Consider the following 9,312-nt stretch of genomic DNA (forward strand, 5'->3'; position numbering starts at 1 on the left):
GCCCACGTTCATCGTTCAACTACGTGCCCGTGTACATTGTTGAACTACGTGTCCGTGTTCACCGTTCAACTACGTGCCCGTGTTCATCGTTCAACTACGTGCCCGTGTTCATCGTTCAACTACGTGCCCGTGTTCATCGTTCAACTACATGCCCGTGTTCATCGTTCAACTACGTGCCCGTGTTCACCGTTCAACTACGTGCCCGTGTTCACCGTTCAACTACGTGCCCGTGTTCATTGTTCAACTACGTGCCCGTGTTCATCGTTCAACCACGTGCCCGTGTTCATCGCTCAACTACGTGCCCGTGTTCATCGTTCAACCACGTGCCCGTGTTCATCGTTCAACTACGTGCCCGTGTTCACCGTTCAACTACATGTCCGTGTTCATCGCTCAACTACATGCCCGTGTTCATCGTTCAACTACATGCCCGTGTTCATCGGTCCAACTATGTGCTGTGTTCATCGTTCAACTACGTGCCCGTGTTCATCGGTCCAACTATGTGCCTGCTTTCATCGTTATTTGTGGTCAACGAACCTCAGTGCCTCGCAAAAATATATAACGTAGTCCCGTGGTCGGCAAACCGCGGCTCGCGAGCCACAGGCGGCTCTTTGGCCCCTTGAGTGTGGCTCTTCCACAAAATACCACGTACCCTAATGAAGTTACTCACAATGTACCTACCTATATAGTTTAAGTTTAAAAAAGTGTGGCTCTCCAAAGAAATTTCAGTCGTTGTCCTGTTGATATTTGGCTCTGTTGACTAATGAGTTTGCCGACCACTGACGTAGACTGTGAACAACCCATCTTGAAGCCGCCTGCTGGCCCACGCTTTCCCACACCTTCTCGGCTTCTTCTCTCCTCATCCGCAAACACGAAGCAGAGAGAAACTTCTGGTCGACCCCGGACCATGGTCCTGGCCAGTGGAGCTAAGCAACGCCGCCTTGGACAGAGGCAACGTGTCTATCCAGCATAGGGTTGCACGCCACCATGGGTTGTCTCCCGTCCCCAAGTGAATAACAGTAGGATTACGTGTTCAGTACCTCCGGAACCCTTAAATAGGAACATCCTTTGAATTTTTTTTAAAAATATATTTTTACTAGGGGCCCGGTGCACAAATTTGTGCTCAGCCTGGCCCGCGGGATTGGGCCGAAACCAGCTCTCTGACATCCCCCGAGGGGTCCTGGATTGTGAGAGGGCGCAGGCCAGGCCAAGGGACCCCACCGGTGCATGATTGGGCTGGGGAGGGACTGCGGGGGGGTTGGCCAGCCGGGGAGGGGCTGCAGGAGGGCTCTAGGGCATGTCCAGCCCATCTCACTCAGTCCCGATCGGCCAGACCCCAGAAGCAAGATAACCTACCAGTCGGAGTGTCTGCCCCGTGGTGGTCAGTGCACGTCATAGCGAGCAGTTGAGCGGCCTTAGCATATCATTAGCATATTACACTTTGATTGGTTGAACGGCCGCCTGGTCGACCGGACACTTAGCGTTTTAGGATTTTATTATATAGGAGGATAGCTCTAGCCTGTTTGGCTCCGTGGATAGAGTGTTGGCTTTTGGACCAAAGGGTCCCGGGTTTGATTCCGATCAAGGGCACGTACCTCAGTTGCTGACTTCTTCCCAGCCTGGGCCCTGGTCGGGGCACGTGAACGAGGCAACCCATCGATGTGTTTCTCTCACATCGATGTTTCTCTCTATCTTTTCCTCTCTCTTCTACGCTCTCTAAAAATCAATGGAAAAATATCCTCGGATGAGGATTAACCAAAAAAATAAGGAAAGGAAATATATATATTTGTATAGGTTTCGGAGAGGAAAGGAGAGGGAGAGAGAAATAGAAACATCCATGGTGAGAGAGAATCATAGATAGGCTGCCTCCTGCACGCCCCCTACTGGGGATCCAGCCCGCAACCCGGGCATGTGACATTGACCAGGAATCGAACCCTGACCTCCTGGTTCCTAGGTTGATGCTCAACCACGGAGCCACACCGCCAGCCTGAACCTTCTTTCCGGACTCAGGAAACGTTCAAGCATCTCGCTTCGACCTTGGGAAGCAAAGCTCAGAAACACCGCAGTGACCTGTTGTCGTTTCTGTTGTGTAAAACCCAACAGGGCTCGTGTGTCCTCGACAGACGCCCGATTGGCGAAACCCCGGAGATATTTGCAAGAAAGGTTCCAGCTGGCTTGGGACGGGAGTAATCTCTACTGAACTGGTGGTCAGCGTACATCGTAGTGGCTGATCAATGCGTCGATGGTCTGCCCCCTGGTGGTCAGTGCATGTCATAGCGAATGATCAACGCATCAACTGTCTGCCCCCTGGTGATCAGTGCACGTCATAGCGACCAGTCGACTGTCTGCCCCCTGGTGGTCAGTGCACATTATAGCGACCAGTCGACTGTCTGCCCCCTGGTGGTCAGTGCACGTCATAGCGACTGGTCAACGCGTCGACAGTCTGTCCCCTGGTGGTCAGTGCATATCATAGCAAGCCGTTGAGCATCCTTAGCACATCATTATCATATTACGCTTTGGTTGGTTGAACGGCCGACTGGTCGACCGGACACTTAGCATATTAGGCTTTTATTCTATAGGAGGATATATATAGCTCTAGCCTGTTTGGCTCGGTGGATAGAGTGTTCTAAACCTCCTGGTTTACAAGAACGAAGGGCTTATTCCGGGTGATGTCTGGCCACGAAGCGCTCAGGACCACGGGAGGTGCAAAGGCCACTGGGGGGCAAATTTGTGAGCCACCCGTGACGTGCGCCTGCTCTTTGCTGGGTCTCACTCCCTCACTCCCAGTGTGTGGGCTCTTCACGCCATTTTAACTCCGTTCTTTGGGGAGAATTCTCAGTTTTCCAAGACCGGACACTGTCTTCCATGAGGAAACCTCATCCCTAATTTTGTGAATTCATGGGGAATGTTGCAACTCGTCCTTGCCCACCACGATTATAATTAAAAAAACACACGGACGTCACCGTGTGAAGCAGAAGGAAGTGTGGTGTGTTTTTTTGTTGTTGTTCTTTTGTGCGTTTTTTTTGTTGTTGTTGTTGTTGTTAATCCTCCCACGAGGATATTTTTCCATTGATCTTGTAGAGAGCGTAGAAGAGAGAGGGAAAGGCAGAGAGAAACATTGATGTGAGAGAAACACATCGATGGGTTGCCTCCTGCACGCGCCCGCACCAGGGCCTGGGCCAGGGAGGAGCCTGCAACCGAGGTACATGCCCTTTGACTAGAATCGAACCCGGGATCCTTTGGTCCGCAGGCTGACTCTCTATCCACTGAGCCAAACCAGTTAGGGCGGAGATGTGATTTTTTTTTTTGTTTTTCCTTTGTTTTTTTGTTCTTTGTGAAATGTGATTTTAAAAAATATTTGAATCGTTTATTTATCAAGCATGTGCTATGGAAAATCAGGTTAATTCAATGCAGGTGTGCAAGGTCAGAGGGCAATGTCAAAATTCAATAAATGTGTTTGCACACATTTTATTTTATTTTTAAAAATTTTTTAAAGATATTTTATTGATTTTTTACAGAGAGGAAGGGAGAGGGATAGAGAGTTAGAAACATCGATGAGAGAGAAACATCGATCAGCTGCCTCCTGCACACTCCCCACTGGGGATGTGCCCGCAACCAAGGTACATGCCCTTGACCGGAATCGAACCCAGGACCCTTCAGTCCGCAGGCTGACACTCCATCCACTGAGCCAAACCAGCCAGGGCTGTTTGCATACATTTAAAAAATATATATTTTTTTTATTCATTTCAGAGAGGAAGGGAAAGGGAGAGAGAGAAACATCCATGATGGCAGAGAATCATGGATCGATGGCTCCTGCACGCCCCCTTACTGGCCATGTGTCCTGACCGGGAATCAAACCGTGACCTACTGGGTCATGCGTTGACGCTCAACCACTGAGCAACATTGGCCGGTCTTGCCCACATTTCAATCTCCTGAAGCAGATTAGCTTGGCTAAGGGAGTCTGGGAGAATTGATGGAATTCGTTGTGGTATTAGCTCATGCAAGATGAGCTAAATGATGGATAAATGATGGATGGATGATGGATGGATGGATGGATGGATGGATGGATAGTTGTTTGGATGAATGGATAAATGATGATGGATGGGTGGATGGATGATGGATGGATGGATCAATGGAATGATGGATGATGAATGGATGGATGGATGGATAGAAGGATGGATGGAAGGATGGATGGAAGGATAGATGGATGGATAAAGGGATGCTTTCTCCGTATTTCTGGGTGCTCAATGACCTGATGTATTGGGTGCTATCCCACCTATGAAATACTCCGGGGTGTCAATGAACATCGCCATAGAGACAGGGCCTTAAAAGGGTTGGGTGGCCGAAACCGGTTTGGCTCAGTGGATAGAGCGTCGGCCTGCGGATTGAAAGGTCCCAGGTTCGATTCCGGTCAAGGGCATGTACCTTGGTTGCGGGCACATCCCCGGTAGGGGTTGTGCAGGGGGCAGCTGGTCGATGTTTCTCTCTCATCGGTGTTTCTAGCTCTCTGTCCCTCTCCCTTTCTCTCTGTAAAAAATCGATAAAATATATTAAAAAAAAAAAGGGGTTGGGTGGGGTGGTGATCAGCCATCAGAATAAAGCCATCCATTTGTCGCGGGGAAAGAACAGAGGTGCGAGGTGCTATGGTGTTGGGTGTGAGAAACAGAAGCCGGAGCCAGGGAGGAGATGCTGGCTCACGAGGAAAAAGTCGTCCAGACGAGGGAGGTTCGAGTCTGGCTCGGCTTTTTGGAGATGAGGGTCCGTGTGTATTGTATGGGCACCGGGTCCCTGGCTTGCGGGATACATTCGACACGGGTGTCTGTTGTGCATTCTAGTGCTGTTGGATGGATGCTCACGGACACGATTACACGTTTGCAAAAGCAGGGTGGGCCCCCTCCCGGTGCGTGTCGGCACGCGTGTGTTCTAAACAGTCGGCATTGGCGTTTGTATTTCACAGAGTGGAGAAAGGTGGCTGGCTGCCTGGGTCCTGTGGGAGGTTTGAATGACCAAATGGGGTTTTGCAAGATTGTTGGTAACAGGAGAGTGCATAGATCTAGGGAAGCTGGTCTTTTCCTAGCATCGGATTCATACAGCCACCCACCATCCATCCAACCATCCATCATCATTTATCCAACCATCCATCTATCCATCCATCCATCCATCCATCCATCTATCTATCATCCATCCATCCATCCACCAATCCACTCATCCATCCACCCATCCATTCATCTACCCATCCATCATCCATCCAACCATCCATCCATTCATCCATCCACTATCCCACTCACCCACCATGTATCCATTCTTCCACCCATTATCCATCCACACACCCACTCATCCATCCACCCACCAATCCACTCATCCATCCATACACCTACTCACCCACCCATCTATTTGTTCATCCACCCATTTATTTATTCATCCATCTACCCATCCATCCATCCATCCATCAGCTATCCATCCATCCATCCATCCATCCATCCACCCATTTTTCTTTTAAATATATTTTATTGATTTTTTACAGAGAGGAAGAGAGAGGGATAGAGAGTTAGAAACATCAATGAGAGAGAAACATCGATCAGCTGCCTCTTGCACACCACCTACTGGGGATGTGTCTGCAACCAAGGTACATGCCCTTGACCAGAATCGAACCTGGGACCCTTGAGTCCGCAGGCCGATGCTCTATCCACTGAGCCAAACCGGTTTTGGCCATCCACCCATTTTTCAATCCATCCATCCATCCATCCATCCATCCATCCATCCATCCACTCATCCATCAATTCATCCATCTAGTGATACATTCACCAACCTACTCACCCACCCATCTATCCATCCATCCATCCATCCATCCATCCATCCATCCATCCATCCATCCATCCATGTATCTATCCATCTATCCACCCACCCATTTATCCATTCATCCCTCCATCCACTGATTCACACATCCATATATCCACCCACCAACCTACTCACCCACCCTTATATCCATCCATGCATTCATCCATCCATCCCGTGTTCATTGAGTTCTGTCTAAGACAGGCACTGTGACCTGTCCTAAAACGGTACACGAGAAGTCCAAGACCACGTTGCTGACGTGTGAACACCATCCACAGGAGACGTACAACACTGTTCTGAATACCGCCAGGCCCAAAATCTCCACGGCATAACGTCAGGGTCACAGAACCAGACAAGTTCAGTCCCCGAGAGACGTGATGTGACCTATACCACCACTAACATTTTGGTGCATAGAAAGGATTCTTAAAAACCATTTCATTGGTCTAAAATTTTGTTTCTTTGGGGAATAAGCCCTGTGAAATCACTTGATCTGCCCCTGCCAAGACATTAGAGGTCAGTTAATGAAATATCCGACCAAATATAGCAGGCTAATTTTTTAAAAAAAATATTTTTATTGGTTTCAGAGAGGAAGGGAGAGGGAGAGAAAGATAGAAACACCCATGATGAGAGAGAATCATGGATCGGCTGCCTCCTGCAAGCCCCCTACTGGGAATGGAGCCCGCAACCCGGGCCTGTGCCCTTGACTGGGAACCGAACCGTGACCTCCTGGTGCATAGGTCAACGCTCAACCACTGAGCAAATCTAGCCCAGCACGCCTTTTCCTACGTCTGCTATACCCCTCGTTTCTGTAATCTGTTAATTCCAGATAATAATATCTCCTGGGAAAACATTTCCCAAACTGTACCCCCCTGTCTAATTATGTAATCACTAGTGGCCCGGTGCACGAATTCGTGCACCAGTGGGGTCCCGCCACCTGGCAAGGCAGGATCAGACCGAAACCAGCTCTCCGACATCCCCCGAGGGGTCACGACTGTGCAGGCCAGGCCGAGGGACCCCACCGGTGCACGATGAGGCCGGGGAGGGTCGCGGGAGGTTGGCCAGCCGGGGAGGGGCCACGGGTGGGCTCCAGGGCGTGTCCGGCCCGTCTCGCTCAGTCCCGATCGGCCGGACCCCAGCAGCAAGCTCACCTACTGGTCGGAGCCTCTGCCCCTTGGTGATGAGTGCACATCACCAAGGTCTGATGCTTGGATGGAGGTCTGGGCCCCGAGTGGGGGATCTGGGTGCCTAGATTGGGGGCTGGGACCCAGGGTAGTGGTACCGGCCCTGGAATTGAAGTCAGCACCCCAGACACAGTTTGGGGCTCTTAGGGAAGTTCATGTCCCTACATGGAAATAGGGTTCCTCCCATGAAGATCTGGGCCCAGGGACGGGGTCTTGGTTCCGGGAGGTGGATATGCCCCTCGGCTTGTAGGTCTGTGTCCCGGGATAGTGGTTCTGATCTATTTATTGATGTCAGCGTCCTGGATTCAGGTCAGGGCCCCCAGGGAAGTTGGAGTCCTGACATGGAAATAGGCGTCCTCTCATGAAGGTCTGGGCCCCGAATTGAGGTCTGATCCCTGGACGGAGGTCTGGGTCCTGGGATGGGGGTCTGGGTGCCTGGATTGGGGTCTGGCCTCCAGAAAGGATTCTGTGTCCCAGGATAGGGGTCTGGTCCAGGGCATTGGCTTCAGATACCCGGATGTAGGTGAAGGCCCCAGATGGAGGTCTGAGTCCCGCCATGGAAACAGGGGTTCTCTCATGAAGGTCTGGGCCCCGAATTGAGGTCTGATCCCCAGATGGGGGTCTGGGTCCTGGGATGGGGGTCTGGGCTCCGGAAAGGATTCTGTGTCCCGGGATAGAGGTCTGGGCCATGGGATTGGCTTCAGAGACCCGGATGTAGGTGAAGGCCCATGATGGAGATCCGAGTCTCGCCATGGAAATAGGGGTCCTCCCATGAAGGTCTGGGCCCCGAATTGAGGTCTGATCCCTGGATGGAGGTCTGGGGGTCTGAGTGCCTGGATTGGGGTCTGGCCTCTGGAAAGGATTCTGTGTCCCGGGATAGAGGTCTGGCCCACAGGATTGACGTCAGAGACCTGGATGTAGGTGAAGGTCCCGGATGGAGGTCTGAGTCTCGCCATGGAAATAGGGGTCCTCTCATGAAGGTCTGGGCCCTGAATTGAGGTCTAATTCTTGGATGGAGGTCTGGGCCTCCGGGGGGGCTTGGGTGCCTAGATTGGGGGCTCGGTCCCGGGGTAGTGGTACTGCCCCCAGAATTGAAGTCAGCCTTAGCATATTATTAACACACTAGGGGCCCTGTGCATGAAGATTCATGCCCGGGGGTGGGGGTGGGGGTGCGTTCCTCAGCCCGACGTGCACCCTCTCCAATCCGGGGGCCCTCAGGGGAGCCGTCTCCAATCCGGGAGTTTCTGTCTGTCTGTGCAATCATAGGAGCGGATTGTCTGAGACCCCAACCCAGTGTGGTTTGTTGCTCACAGAATAATAGAGGCTTTTTTTTTTTTTTTTCGTTGCTCCATTGGTGGAGATTTCCTGGAAGTTTTAGGGTATCTTCCCTTTCATTGTTCCTCGACGCTCTGACTTTACATATGTCTCTCACCTCTGCTTTCCCTCCATCCCCCACCTGCAACAGTAATTGCTCCAGGGTCTCTTTGCTCTAGTGTCTGGGAGATCCATCTGCCACCAGAACTACAATTCCCAGAATTCCTGGTGCTCCCCAGACTCTTAGTTTTCCCTTCTTGCTCTGTCTCCGACCCACGACCTCCCGCTCTGCCAAGTCCTCCTAGCCACCAGCTCTCCCTCTCTGCTCTCCGCCCGGCACCTGTGTATGCAAATTAACCCGCCATCTTTGTCAGGTTAATTTGCATACTCACTCCTGATTGGCTGGTGAGCGTAGCGGAGGTACGGTCCATTTACACGTTTCTCTCTTATTATATAGCAGGCGTCCTCAAACTACGGCCCGCGGGCCACAGGCAGGTGTTTTTGCCGTTTTGTTTTTTTACTTCAAAATAAGATATGTGCCTTGTGCATAGGAATTTGTTCATAGTTTTTTTTTAAACTATAGTCCGGCCCTCCCAACGGTCTGAGGGACAGTGAACTGGTCCCCTGTTTGAAAAGTTTGAGGACCCCTGTTATATAGGATTATGCTTTGATTGGTTGAATGGCTGACCCGTCGATGGGACACTTAGCCTACTAGGCTGTTATTATACAGGATAACGCTTCCCATTTTCACCCTCCAACTGCACACGGCTTGCAGCTAGCTGCATCCAGCTACGCTTTTAAATGCCACCCTGAATTCTATGTCATTTGCTATTTCTTTTTCTTTTTCTTTTGTCTTCCTTTCTAAAAACACTAGAGGCCCGGTGCACAAAATTCGTGCATGAGAGGGTGTCCCTCAGCCCGGCCTGCACCCTCTCACAATCCAGAACCCCTCAGGGGATGTCCAGCTGCCGGTGTAGGCCCGATC

This window comes from Eptesicus fuscus, chromosome 1 (genome assembly GCF_027574615.1).
Source record: "Eptesicus fuscus isolate TK198812 chromosome 1, DD_ASM_mEF_20220401, whole genome shotgun sequence".
In the NCBI taxonomy this organism is placed as follows: Eukaryota; Metazoa; Chordata; class Mammalia; order Chiroptera; family Vespertilionidae; genus Eptesicus; species Eptesicus fuscus.